The 12,244-nt window shown below is 53.7% G+C and overlaps 18 non-coding genes across 18 annotated transcripts; all 18 read left to right on the forward strand.

Annotated features, from left to right (window-relative positions):
• The first annotated feature begins 281 nt into the window (after nt 1-281).
• On the forward strand, nt 282-445 carry LOC127363197 (U1 spliceosomal RNA). Its single transcript, XR_007884690.1, has one exon. It is a non-coding gene; the product is annotated as a U1 spliceosomal RNA (small nuclear RNA).
• Nucleotides 446-899: 454 nt separating this feature from the next.
• Nucleotides 900-1,063, forward strand: LOC127363198 (U1 spliceosomal RNA). Its single transcript, XR_007884691.1, has one exon. It is a non-coding gene; the product is annotated as a U1 spliceosomal RNA (small nuclear RNA).
• Nucleotides 1,064-1,517: 454 nt separating this feature from the next.
• Nucleotides 1,518-1,681, forward strand: LOC127363199 (U1 spliceosomal RNA). Its single transcript, XR_007884692.1, has one exon. It is a non-coding gene; the product is annotated as a U1 spliceosomal RNA (small nuclear RNA).
• A 454-nt stretch (nt 1,682-2,135) lies between these two features.
• LOC127363201 (U1 spliceosomal RNA) lies at nt 2,136-2,299 on the forward strand. Its single transcript, XR_007884694.1, has one exon. It is a non-coding gene; the product is annotated as a U1 spliceosomal RNA (small nuclear RNA).
• Nucleotides 2,300-2,753: 454 nt separating this feature from the next.
• On the forward strand, nt 2,754-2,917 carry LOC127363202 (U1 spliceosomal RNA). The gene has a single exon (XR_007884695.1). It is a non-coding gene; the product is annotated as a U1 spliceosomal RNA (small nuclear RNA).
• Nucleotides 2,918-3,371: 454 nt separating this feature from the next.
• Nucleotides 3,372-3,535, forward strand: LOC127363203 (U1 spliceosomal RNA). The gene has a single exon (XR_007884696.1). It is a non-coding gene; the product is annotated as a U1 spliceosomal RNA (small nuclear RNA).
• A 454-nt stretch (nt 3,536-3,989) lies between these two features.
• On the forward strand, nt 3,990-4,153 carry LOC127363204 (U1 spliceosomal RNA). The gene has a single exon (XR_007884697.1). It is a non-coding gene; the product is annotated as a U1 spliceosomal RNA (small nuclear RNA).
• Nucleotides 4,154-4,607: 454 nt separating this feature from the next.
• Nucleotides 4,608-4,771, forward strand: LOC127363205 (U1 spliceosomal RNA). Its single transcript, XR_007884698.1, has one exon. It is a non-coding gene; the product is annotated as a U1 spliceosomal RNA (small nuclear RNA).
• A 454-nt stretch (nt 4,772-5,225) lies between these two features.
• On the forward strand, nt 5,226-5,389 carry LOC127363206 (U1 spliceosomal RNA). Its single transcript, XR_007884699.1, has one exon. It is a non-coding gene; the product is annotated as a U1 spliceosomal RNA (small nuclear RNA).
• A 455-nt stretch (nt 5,390-5,844) lies between these two features.
• Nucleotides 5,845-6,008, forward strand: LOC127363207 (U1 spliceosomal RNA). The gene has a single exon (XR_007884700.1). It is a non-coding gene; the product is annotated as a U1 spliceosomal RNA (small nuclear RNA).
• A 455-nt stretch (nt 6,009-6,463) lies between these two features.
• On the forward strand, nt 6,464-6,627 carry LOC127363208 (U1 spliceosomal RNA). Its single transcript, XR_007884701.1, has one exon. It is a non-coding gene; the product is annotated as a U1 spliceosomal RNA (small nuclear RNA).
• Nucleotides 6,628-7,082: 455 nt separating this feature from the next.
• Nucleotides 7,083-7,246, forward strand: LOC127363209 (U1 spliceosomal RNA). Its single transcript, XR_007884702.1, has one exon. It is a non-coding gene; the product is annotated as a U1 spliceosomal RNA (small nuclear RNA).
• Nucleotides 7,247-7,701: 455 nt separating this feature from the next.
• On the forward strand, nt 7,702-7,865 carry LOC127363210 (U1 spliceosomal RNA). The gene has a single exon (XR_007884703.1). It is a non-coding gene; the product is annotated as a U1 spliceosomal RNA (small nuclear RNA).
• Nucleotides 7,866-8,320: 455 nt separating this feature from the next.
• LOC127363212 (U1 spliceosomal RNA) lies at nt 8,321-8,484 on the forward strand. The gene has a single exon (XR_007884705.1). It is a non-coding gene; the product is annotated as a U1 spliceosomal RNA (small nuclear RNA).
• Nucleotides 8,485-8,938: 454 nt separating this feature from the next.
• LOC127363213 (U1 spliceosomal RNA) lies at nt 8,939-9,102 on the forward strand. The gene has a single exon (XR_007884706.1). It is a non-coding gene; the product is annotated as a U1 spliceosomal RNA (small nuclear RNA).
• Nucleotides 9,103-9,557: 455 nt separating this feature from the next.
• Nucleotides 9,558-9,722, forward strand: LOC127363231 (U1 spliceosomal RNA). The gene has a single exon (XR_007884723.1). It is a non-coding gene; the product is annotated as a U1 spliceosomal RNA (small nuclear RNA).
• A 455-nt stretch (nt 9,723-10,177) lies between these two features.
• Nucleotides 10,178-10,341, forward strand: LOC127363183 (U1 spliceosomal RNA). Its single transcript, XR_007884676.1, has one exon. It is a non-coding gene; the product is annotated as a U1 spliceosomal RNA (small nuclear RNA).
• Nucleotides 10,342-10,796: 455 nt separating this feature from the next.
• LOC127363226 (U1 spliceosomal RNA) lies at nt 10,797-10,960 on the forward strand. Its single transcript, XR_007884718.1, has one exon. It is a non-coding gene; the product is annotated as a U1 spliceosomal RNA (small nuclear RNA).
• The last annotated feature ends 1,284 nt before the right edge of the window (nt 10,961-12,244 follow it).

Here is a 12,244-nt window from a genome sequence, read left to right on the forward strand (position 1 = left end):
GGCTGAATGCATTGCCTGAACTCCTCTCTTCAATTGTCCTTCCCTCTGTGTAAGAACTGTGCTCCAGACATTCTTCCACTGCTAAGCACGCCTAGGTTGTAGGCTTTTGCGCAGTCGTGCGGCTGTGTCCAGTTCCTCCGAGACAGAGACAGCGGGCTTGCCGAGTGATGGAGGCGGGCTAATGCTTAAAGGCCCCTGACTGAGGGATTATGCGTGGAAGGCACCGTCCGCCGGGGGGCTGTGTCTGGGAATGGGGACCCACTCTCTGACCCTTCCAACTCATACTTACCTGGCAGGGGAGATACCATGATCAAGAAGGTGGTTCACCCAGGGCGAGGCTCGGCCATTGCACTCCGGCTGTGCTGACCCCTGCGAATTCCCCAAATGTGGGAATCTCGACTGCATAATTTCTGGTAGTGGGGGACTGCGTTCGCGCTCTCCCCTGATCATTGTGTGGAAGAAAAGACAAAACAGCCCTCGGCTGCCATGCGTTTCACCGTGGCTACTTGTGAGGCACCGTGGTTGTGGAAATGTTCGGTTCTTTGCTCACTTTGGCCCTTAGTCCAGAAGGTGGCAGTGTTGCCGCCATGGAAAAATTGGGCGTGGCTTTTAACATGGGGCTGAATGCATTGCCTGAACTCCTCTCTTCAATTGTCCTTCCCTCTGTGTAAGAACTGTGCTCCAGACATTCTTCCACTGCTAAGCACGCCTAGGTTGTAGGCTTTTGCGCAGTCGTGCGGCTGTGTCCAGTTCCTCCGAGACAGAGACAGCGGGCTTGCCGAGTGATGGAGGCGGGCTAATGCTTAAAGGCCCCTGACTGAGGGATTATGCGTGGAAGGCACCGTCCGCCGGGGGGCTGTGTCTGGGAATGGGGACCCACTCTCTGACCCTTCCAACTCATACTTACCTGGCAGGGGAGATACCATGATCAAGAAGGTGGTTCACCCAGGGCGAGGCTCGGCCATTGCACTCCGGCTGTGCTGACCCCTGCGAATTCCCCAAATGTGGGAATCTCGACTGCATAATTTCTGGTAGTGGGGGACTGCGTTCGCGCTCTCCCCTGATCATTGTGTGGAAGAAAAGACAAAACAGCCCTCGGCTGCCATGCGTTTCACCGTGGCTACTTGTGAGGCACCGTGGTTGTGGAAATGTTCGGTTCTTTGCTCACTTTGGCCCTTAGTCCAGAAGGTGGCAGTGTTGCCGCCATGGAAAAATTGGGCGTGGCTTTTAACATGGGGCTGAATGCATTGCCTGAACTCCTCTCTTCAATTGTCCTTCCCTCTGTGTAAGAACTGTGCTCCAGACATTCTTCCACTGCTAAGCACGCCTAGGTTGTAGGCTTTTGCGCAGTCGTGCGGCTGTGTCCAGTTCCTCCGAGACAGAGACAGCGGGCTTGCCGAGTGATGGAGGCGGGCTAATGCTTAAAGGCCCCTGACTGAGGGATTATGCGTGGAAGGCACCGTCCGCCGGGGGGCTGTGTCTGGGAATGGGGACCCACTCTCTGACCCTTCCAACTCATACTTACCTGGCAGGGGAGATACCATGATCAAGAAGGTGGTTCACCCAGGGCGAGGCTCGGCCATTGCACTCCGGCTGTGCTGACCCCTGCGAATTCCCCAAATGTGGGAATCTCGACTGCATAATTTCTGGTAGTGGGGGACTGCGTTCGCGCTCTCCCCTGATCATTGTGTGGAAGAAAAGACAAAACAGCCCTCGGCTGCCATGCGTTTCACCGTGGCTACTTGTGAGGCACCGTGGTTGTGGAAATGTTCGGTTCTTTGCTCACTTTGGCCCTTAGTCCAGAAGGTGGCAGTGTTGCCGCCATGGAAAAATTGGGCGTGGCTTTTAACATGGGGCTGAATGCATTGCCTGAACTCCTCTCTTCAATTGTCCTTCCCTCTGTGTAAGAACTGTGCTCCAGACATTCTTCCACTGCTAAGCACGCCTAGGTTGTAGGCTTTTGCGCAGTCGTGCGGCTGTGTCCAGTTCCTCCGAGACAGAGACAGCGGGCTTGCCGAGTGATGGAGGCGGGCTAATGCTTAAAGGCCCCTGACTGAGGGATTATGCGTGGAAGGCACCGTCCGCCGGGGGGCTGTGTCTGGGAATGGGGACCCACTCTCTGACCCTTCCAACTCATACTTACCTGGCAGGGGAGATACCATGATCAAGAAGGTGGTTCACCCAGGGCGAGGCTCGGCCATTGCACTCCGGCTGTGCTGACCCCTGCGAATTCCCCAAATGTGGGAATCTCGACTGCATAATTTCTGGTAGTGGGGGACTGCGTTCGCGCTCTCCCCTGATCATTGTGTGGAAGAAAAGACAAAACAGCCCTCGGCTGCCATGCGTTTCACCGTGGCTACTTGTGAGGCACCGTGGTTGTGGAAATGTTCGGTTCTTTGCTCACTTTGGCCCTTAGTCCAGAAGGTGGCAGTGTTGCCGCCATGGAAAAATTGGGCGTGGCTTTTAACATGGGGCTGAATGCATTGCCTGAACTCCTCTCTTCAATTGTCCTTCCCTCTGTGTAAGAACTGTGCTCCAGACATTCTTCCACTGCTAAGCACGCCTAGGTTGTAGGCTTTTGCGCAGTCGTGCGGCTGTGTCCAGTTCCTCCGAGACAGAGACAGCGGGCTTGCCGAGTGATGGAGGCGGGCTAATGCTTAAAGGCCCCTGACTGAGGGATTATGCGTGGAAGGCACCGTCCGCCGGGGGGCTGTGTCTGGGAATGGGGACCCACTCTCTGACCCTTCCAACTCATACTTACCTGGCAGGGGAGATACCATGATCAAGAAGGTGGTTCACCCAGGGCGAGGCTCGGCCATTGCACTCCGGCTGTGCTGACCCCTGCGAATTCCCCAAATGTGGGAATCTCGACTGCATAATTTCTGGTAGTGGGGGACTGCGTTCGCGCTCTCCCCTGATCATTGTGTGGAAGAAAAGACAAAACAGCCCTCGGCTGCCATGCGTTTCACCGTGGCTACTTGTGAGGCACCGTGGTTGTGGAAATGTTCGGTTCTTTGCTCACTTTGGCCCTTAGTCCAGAAGGTGGCAGTGTTGCCGCCATGGAAAAATTGGGCGTGGCTTTTAACATGGGGCTGAATGCATTGCCTGAACTCCTCTCTTCAATTGTCCTTCCCTCTGTGTAAGAACTGTGCTCCAGACATTCTTCCACTGCTAAGCACGCCTAGGTTGTAGGCTTTTGCGCAGTCGTGCGGCTGTGTCCAGTTCCTCCGAGACAGAGACAGCGGGCTTGCCGAGTGATGGAGGCGGGCTAATGCTTAAAGGCCCCTGACTGAGGGATTATGCGTGGAAGGCACCGTCCGCCGGGGGGCTGTGTCTGGGAATGGGGACCCACTCTCTGACCCTTCCAACTCATACTTACCTGGCAGGGGAGATACCATGATCAAGAAGGTGGTTCACCCAGGGCGAGGCTCGGCCATTGCACTCCGGCTGTGCTGACCCCTGCGAATTCCCCAAATGTGGGAATCTCGACTGCATAATTTCTGGTAGTGGGGGACTGCGTTCGCGCTCTCCCCTGATCATTGTGTGGAAGAAAAGACAAAACAGCCCTCGGCTGCCATGCGTTTCACCGTGGCTACTTGTGAGGCACCGTGGTTGTGGAAATGTTCGGTTCTTTGCTCACTTTGGCCCTTAGTCCAGAAGGTGGCAGTGTTGCCGCCATGGAAAAATTGGGCGTGGCTTTTAACATGGGGCTGAATGCATTGCCTGAACTCCTCTCTTCAATTGTCCTTCCCTCTGTGTAAGAACTGTGCTCCAGACATTCTTCCACTGCTAAGCACGCCTAGGTTGTAGGCTTTTGCGCAGTCGTGCGGCTGTGTCCAGTTCCTCCGAGACAGAGACAGCGGGCTTGCCGAGTGATGGAGGCGGGCTAATGCTTAAAGGCCCCTGACTGAGGGATTATGCGTGGAAGGCACCGTCCGCCGGGGGGCTGTGTCTGGGAATGGGGACCCACTCTCTGACCCTTCCAACTCATACTTACCTGGCAGGGGAGATACCATGATCAAGAAGGTGGTTCACCCAGGGCGAGGCTCGGCCATTGCACTCCGGCTGTGCTGACCCCTGCGAATTCCCCAAATGTGGGAATCTCGACTGCATAATTTCTGGTAGTGGGGGACTGCGTTCGCGCTCTCCCCTGATCATTGTGTGGAAGAAAAGACAAAACAGCCCTCGGCTGCCATGCGTTTCACCGTGGCTACTTGTGAGGCACCGTGGTTGTGGAAATGTTCGGTTCTTTGCTCACTTTGGCCCTTAGTCCAGAAGGTGGCAGTGTTGCCGCCATGGAAAAATTGGGCGTGGCTTTTAACATGGGGCTGAATGCATTGCCTGAACTCCTCTCTTCAATTGTCCTTCCCTCTGTGTAAGAACTGTGCTCCAGACATTCTTCCACTGCTAAGCACGCCTAGGTTGTAGGCTTTTGCGCAGTCGTGCGGCTGTGTCCAGTTCCTCCGAGACAGAGACAGCGGGCTTGCCGAGTGATGGAGGCGGGCTAATGCTTAAAGGCCCCTGACTGAGGGATTATGCGTGGAAGGCACCGTCCGCCGGGGGGCTGTGTCTGGGAATGGGGACCCACTCTCTGACCCTTCCAACTCATACTTACCTGGCAGGGGAGATACCATGATCAAGAAGGTGGTTCACCCAGGGCGAGGCTCGGCCATTGCACTCCGGCTGTGCTGACCCCTGCGAATTCCCCAAATGTGGGAATCTCGACTGCATAATTTCTGGTAGTGGGGGACTGCGTTCGCGCTCTCCCCTGATCATTGTGTGGAAGAAAAGACAAAACAGCCCTCGGCTGCCATGCGTTTCACCGTGGCTACTTGTGAGGCACCGTGGTTGTGGAAATGTTCGGTTCTTTGCTCACTTTGGCCCTTAGTCCAGAAGGTGGCAGTGTTGCCGCCATGGAAAAATTGGGCGTGGCTTTTAACATGGGGCTGAATGCATTGCCTGAACTCCTCTCTTCAATTGTCCTTCCCTCTGTGTAAGAACTGTGCTCCAGACATTCTTCCACTGCTAAGCACGCCTAGGTTGTAGGCTTTTGCGCAGTCGTGCGGCTGTGTCCAGTTCCTCCGAGACAGAGACAGCGGGCTTGCCGAGTGATGGAGGCGGGCTAATGCTTAAAGGCCCCTGACTGAGGGATTATGCGTGGAAGGCACCGTCCGCCGGGGGGCTGTGTCTGGGAATGGGGACCCACTCTCTGACCCTTCCAACTCATACTTACCTGGCAGGGGAGATACCATGATCAAGAAGGTGGTTCACCCAGGGCGAGGCTCGGCCATTGCACTCCGGCTGTGCTGACCCCTGCGAATTCCCCAAATGTGGGAATCTCGACTGCATAATTTCTGGTAGTGGGGGACTGCGTTCGCGCTCTCCCCTGATCATTGTGTGGAAGAAAAAGACAAAACAGCCCTCGGCTGCCATGCGTTTCACCGTGGCTACTTGTGAGGCACCGTGGTTGTGGAAATGTTCGGTTCTTTGCTCACTTTGGCCCTTAGTCCAGAAGGTGGCAGTGTTGCCGCCATGGAAAAATTGGGCGTGGCTTTTAACATGGGGCTGAATGCATTGCCTGAACTCCTCTCTTCAATTGTCCTTCCCTCTGTGTAAGAACTGTGCTCCAGACATTCTTCCACTGCTAAGCACGCCTAGGTTGTAGGCTTTTGCGCAGTCGTGCGGCTGTGTCCAGTTCCTCCGAGACAGAGACAGCGGGCTTGCCGAGTGATGGAGGCGGGCTAATGCTTAAAGGCCCCTGACTGAGGGATTATGCGTGGAAGGCACCGTCCGCCGGGGGGCTGTGTCTGGGAATGGGGACCCACTCTCTGACCCTTCCAACTCATACTTACCTGGCAGGGGAGATACCATGATCAAGAAGGTGGTTCACCCAGGGCGAGGCTCGGCCATTGCACTCCGGCTGTGCTGACCCCTGCGAATTCCCCAAATGTGGGAATCTCGACTGCATAATTTCTGGTAGTGGGGGACTGCGTTCGCGCTCTCCCCTGATCATTGTGTGGAAGAAAAAGACAAAACAGCCCTCGGCTGCCATGCGTTTCACCGTGGCTACTTGTGAGGCACCGTGGTTGTGGAAATGTTCGGTTCTTTGCTCACTTTGGCCCTTAGTCCAGAAGGTGGCAGTGTTGCCGCCATGGAAAAATTGGGCGTGGCTTTTAACATGGGGCTGAATGCATTGCCTGAACTCCTCTCTTCAATTGTCCTTCCCTCTGTGTAAGAACTGTGCTCCAGACATTCTTCCACTGCTAAGCACGCCTAGGTTGTAGGCTTTTGCGCAGTCGTGCGGCTGTGTCCAGTTCCTCCGAGACAGAGACAGCGGGCTTGCCGAGTGATGGAGGCGGGCTAATGCTTAAAGGCCCCTGACTGAGGGATTATGCGTGGAAGGCACCGTCCGCCGGGGGGCTGTGTCTGGGAATGGGGACCCACTCTCTGACCCTTCCAACTCATACTTACCTGGCAGGGGAGATACCATGATCAAGAAGGTGGTTCACCCAGGGCGAGGCTCGGCCATTGCACTCCGGCTGTGCTGACCCCTGCGAATTCCCCAAATGTGGGAATCTCGACTGCATAATTTCTGGTAGTGGGGGACTGCGTTCGCGCTCTCCCCTGATCATTGTGTGGAAGAAAAAGACAAAACAGCCCTCGGCTGCCATGCGTTTCACCGTGGCTACTTGTGAGGCACCGTGGTTGTGGAAATGTTCGGTTCTTTGCTCACTTTGGCCCTTAGTCCAGAAGGTGGCAGTGTTGCCGCCATGGAAAAATTGGGCGTGGCTTTTAACATGGGGCTGAATGCATTGCCTGAACTCCTCTCTTCAATTGTCCTTCCCTCTGTGTAAGAACTGTGCTCCAGACATTCTTCCACTGCTAAGCACGCCTAGGTTGTAGGCTTTTGCGCAGTCGTGCGGCTGTGTCCAGTTCCTCCGAGACAGAGACAGCGGGCTTGCCGAGTGATGGAGGCGGGCTAATGCTTAAAGGCCCCTGACTGAGGGATTATGCGTGGAAGGCACCGTCCGCCGGGGGGCTGTGTCTGGGAATGGGGACCCACTCTCTGACCCTTCCAACTCATACTTACCTGGCAGGGGAGATACCATGATCAAGAAGGTGGTTCACCCAGGGCGAGGCTCGGCCATTGCACTCCGGCTGTGCTGACCCCTGCGAATTCCCCAAATGTGGGAATCTCGACTGCATAATTTCTGGTAGTGGGGGACTGCGTTCGCGCTCTCCCCTGATCATTGTGTGGAAGAAAAAGACAAAACAGCCCTCGGCTGCCATGCGTTTCACCGTGGCTACTTGTGAGGCACCGTGGTTGTGGAAATGTTCGGTTCTTTGCTCACTTTGGCCCTTAGTCCAGAAGGTGGCAGTGTTGCCGCCATGGAAAAATTGGGCGTGGCTTTTAACATGGGGCTGAATGCATTGCCTGAACTCCTCTCTTCAATTGTCCTTCCCTCTGTGTAAGAACTGTGCTCCAGACATTCTTCCACTGCTAAGCACGCCTAGGTTGTAGGCTTTTGCGCAGTCGTGCGGCTGTGTCCAGTTCCTCCGAGACAGAGACAGCGGGCTTGCCGAGTGATGGAGGCGGGCTAATGCTTAAAGGCCCCTGACTGAGGGATTATGCGTGGAAGGCACCGTCCGCCGGGGGGCTGTGTCTGGGAATGGGGACCCACTCTCTGACCCTTCCAACTCATACTTACCTGGCAGGGGAGATACCATGATCAAGAAGGTGGTTCACCCAGGGCGAGGCTCGGCCATTGCACTCCGGCTGTGCTGACCCCTGCGAATTCCCCAAATGTGGGAATCTCGACTGCATAATTTCTGGTAGTGGGGGACTGCGTTCGCGCTCTCCCCTGATCATTGTGTGGAAGAAAAAGACAAAACAGCCCTCGGCTGCCATGCGTTTCACCGTGGCTACTTGTGAGGCACCGTGGTTGTGGAAATGTTCGGTTCTTTGCTCACTTTGGCCCTTAGTCCAGAAGGTGGCAGTGTTGCCGCCATGGAAAAATTGGGCGTGGCTTTTAACATGGGGCTGAATGCATTGCCTGAACTCCTCTCTTCAATTGTCCTTCCCTCTGTGTAAGAACTGTGCTCCAGACATTCTTCCACTGCTAAGCACGCCTAGGTTGTAGGCTTTTGCGCAGTCGTGCGGCTGTGTCCAGTTCCTCCGAGACAGAGACAGCGGGCTTGCCGAGTGATGGAGGCGGGCTAATGCTTAAAGGCCCCTGACTGAGGGATTATGCGTGGAAGGCACCGTCCGCCGGGGGGCTGTGTCTGGGAATGGGGACCCACTCTCTGACCCTTCCAACTCATACTTACCTGGCAGGGGAGATACCATGATCAAGAAGGTGGTTCACCCAGGGCGAGGCTCGGCCATTGCACTCCGGCTGTGCTGACCCCTGCGAATTCCCCAAATGTGGGAATCTCGACTGCATAATTTCTGGTAGTGGGGGACTGCGTTCGCGCTCTCCCCTGATCATTGTGTGGAAGAAAAGACAAAACAGCCCTCGGCTGCCATGCGTTTCACCGTGGCTACTTGTGAGGCACCGTGGTTGTGGAAATGTTCGGTTCTTTGCTCACTTTGGCCCTTAGTCCAGAAGGTGGCAGTGTTGCCGCCATGGAAAAATTGGGCGTGGCTTTTAACATGGGGCTGAATGCATTGCCTGAACTCCTCTCTTCAATTGTCCTTCCCTCTGTGTAAGAACTGTGCTCCAGACATTCTTCCACTGCTAAGCACGCCTAGGTTGTAGGCTTTTGCGCAGTCGTGCGGCTGTGTCCAGTTCCTCCGAGACAGAGACAGCGGGCTTGCCGAGTGATGGAGGCGGGCTAATGCTTAAAGGCCCCTGACTGAGGGATTATGCGTGGAAGGCACCGTCCGCCGGGGGGCTGTGTCTGGGAATGGGGACCCACTCTCTGACCCTTCCAACTCATACTTACCTGGCAGGGGAGATACCATGATCAAGAAGGTGGTTCACCCAGGGCGAGGCTCGGCCATTGCACTCCGGCTGTGCTGACCCCTGCGAATTCCCCAAATGTGGGAATCTCGACTGCATAATTTCTGGTAGTGGGGGACTGCGTTCGCGCTCTCCCCTGATCATTGTGTGGAAGAAAAAGACAAAACAGCCCTCGGCTGCCATGCGTTTCACCGTGGCTACTTGTGAGGCACCGTGGTTGTGGAAATGTTCGGTTCTTTGCTCACTTTGGCCCTTAGTCCAGAAGGTGGCAGTGTTGCCGCCATGGAAAAATTGGGCGTGGCTTTTAACATGGGGCTGAATGCATTGCCTGAACTCCTCTCTTCAATTGTCCTTCCCTCTGTGTAAGAACTGTGCTCCAGACATTCTTCCACTGCTAAGCACGCCTAGGTTGTAGGCTTTTGCGCAGTCGTGCGGCTGTGTCCAGTTCCTCCGAGACAGAGACAGCGGGCTTGCCGAGTGATGGAGGCGGGCTAATGCTTAAAGGCCCCTGACTGAGGGATTATGCGTGGAAGGCACCGTCCGCCGGGGGGCTGTGTCTGGGAATGGGGACCCACTCTCTGACCCTTCCAACTCATACTTACCTGGCAGGGGGAGATACCATGATCAAGAAGGTGGCTCACCCAGGGCGAGGCTCGGCCATTGCACTCCGGCTGTGCTGACCCCTGCGAATTCCCCAAATGTGGGAATCTCGACTGCATAATTTCTGGTAGTGGGGGACTGCGTTCGCGCTCTCCCCTGATCATTGTGTGGAAGAAAAAGACAAAACAGCCCTCGGCTGCCATGCGTTTCACCGTGGCTACTTGTGAGGCACCGTGGTTGTGGAAATGTTCGGTTCTTTGCTCACTTTGGCCCTTAGTCCAGAAGGTGGCAGTGTTGCCGCCATGGAAAAATTGGGCGTGGCTTTTAACATGGGGCTGAATGCATTGCCTGAACTCCTCTCTTCAATTGTCCTTCCCTCTGTGTAAGAACTGTGCTCCAGACATTCTTCCACTGCTAAGCACGCCTAGGTTGTAGGCTTTTGCGCAGTCGTGCGGCTGTGTCCAGTTCCTCCGAGACAGAGACAGCGGGCTTGCCGAGTGATGGAGGCGGGCTAATGCTTAAAGGCCCCTGACTGAGGGATTATGCGTGGAAGGCACCGTCCGCCGGGGGGCTGTGTCTGGGAATGGGGACCCACTCTCTGACCCTTCCAACTCATACTTACCTGGCAGGGGAGATACCATGATCAAGAAGGTGGTTCACCCAGGGCGAGGCTCGGCCATTGCACTCCGGCTGTGCTGACCCCTGCGAATTCCCCAAATGTGGGAATCTCGACTGCATAATTTCTGGTAGTGGGGGACTGCGTTCGCGCTCTCCCCCTGATCATTGTGTGGAAGAAAAGACAAAACAGCCCTCGGCTGCCATGCGTTTCACCGTGGCTACTTGTGAGGCACCGTGGTTGTGGAAATGTTCGGTTCTTTGCTCACTTTGGCCCTTAGTCCAGAAGGTGGCAGTGTTGCCGCCATGGAAAAATTGGGCGTGGCTTTTAACATGGGGCTGAATGCATTGCCTGAACTCCTCTCTTCAATTGTCCTTCCCTCTGTGTAAGAACTGTGCTCCAGACATTCTTCCACTGCTAAGCACGCCTAGGTTGTAGGCTTTTGCGCAGTCGTGCGGCTGTGTCCAGTTCCTCCGAGACAGAGACAGCGGGCTTGCCGAGTGATGGAGGCGGGCTAATGCTTAAAGGCCCCTGACTGAGGGATTATGCGTGGAAGGCACCGTCCGCCGGGGGGCTGTGTCTGGGAATGGGGACCCACTCTCTGACCCTTCCAACTCATACTTACCTGGCAGGGGAGATACCATGATCAAGAAGGTGGTTCACCCAGGGCGAGGCTCGGCCATTGCACTCCGGCTGTGCTGACCCCTGCGAATTCCCCAAATGTGGGAATCTCGACTGCATAATATCTGGTAGTGGGGGACTGCGTTCGCGCTCTCCCCTGATCATTGTGTGGAAGAAAAAGACAAAACAGCCCTCAGCTGCCATGCGTTTCACCGTGGCTACTTGTGAGGCACCGTGGTTGTGGAAATGTTCGGTTCTTTGCTCACTTTGGCCCTTAGTCCAGAAGGTGGCAGTGTTGCCGCCATGGAAAAGAGTATAGTGTAGGTGGTGAAGCTTTACATAATTTCTTCTTGGTGGACAGGAGGCTGTTACAGTTTTTTACGATTGTTTACGCACTAAAACAAAATTGCCCACATAATTTGCGAAATTCTACTCTAAGGAGCAAAACACCTCCACAGATTTGCACAACATTACACACAATATCTGCTTCAACCTTTTTGCAAAACATTACACACTGTGATTTGCAAAACTCTACACACATTTTCACACCTTAGACACAGATAAGGATTGTGAGGTTACTTCCTTGTCATTACAAAGCCCCAGATTGCCAATGACCACACTAATGAACAAATTGGATAATCACATCCACCAGGTGTGGAAGCACACATGTGCTAATTTGAAAACGCAGCATTCAGCCAGACGGAGAGATGATGAATAGTTACAGTATTCTTGTTTTTTTTACAGTAGTTTTTCTTCAGAGTCAAAGTGTATGTACTTCATGCAGTAATTTTTATTTGTCTACAGATTTTATTTGTTTCATTGATTTCATTGTTGGTTGATTACTGTAACTGATTATGGTAAGAAATACTGTAAGTATTGAAATAAATACTTGAAATATTCAGTCTGCAGCATCAGTGTTGTGCAGTGCTTGGTAAGTTTATAGTAGGCCTATTTGTGTACATTCTCCCTATATCTCAAACTAATCATGAAGAATGTTGTGGGTTTGTCACTATTTTTTTTGACATCTAAATTATCCCTTACATAACAATGTCTGGCCAAAAATCTAGCACATGCTATTTCCTATTTTCCAACAATACTGTAACTATTCATCATCTCTCCGTCTGGCTGAGTGCTGCGTTTTCAAATTAGCACATGTGTGCTTCCATACCTGGTGGATGTGATTATCCAATTTGTTCATTAGTGTGGTCATTGGCAATCCGGGGCTTTGTAATGACAAGGAAGTAACCTCACAATCCTTATCTGTGTCTAAGGTGTGAAAATGTGTGTAGAGTTTTACAAATCACTGTAATGTGTGTAATGTTTTGCAAAAAGGGTGAAGCAGACATTATGTGTATTTGTTGTGCAAATCTGTGGAGGTGTTTTGCTCCTTGGAGTAGAATTTCGCAAATTATATGGAAATTTTTATTTTAGTGTGTAAACAATC

This window comes from Dicentrarchus labrax, unplaced genomic scaffold (assembly GCF_905237075.1).
Source record: "Dicentrarchus labrax unplaced genomic scaffold, dlabrax2021, whole genome shotgun sequence".
In the NCBI taxonomy this organism is placed as follows: Eukaryota; Metazoa; Chordata; class Actinopteri; family Moronidae; genus Dicentrarchus; species Dicentrarchus labrax.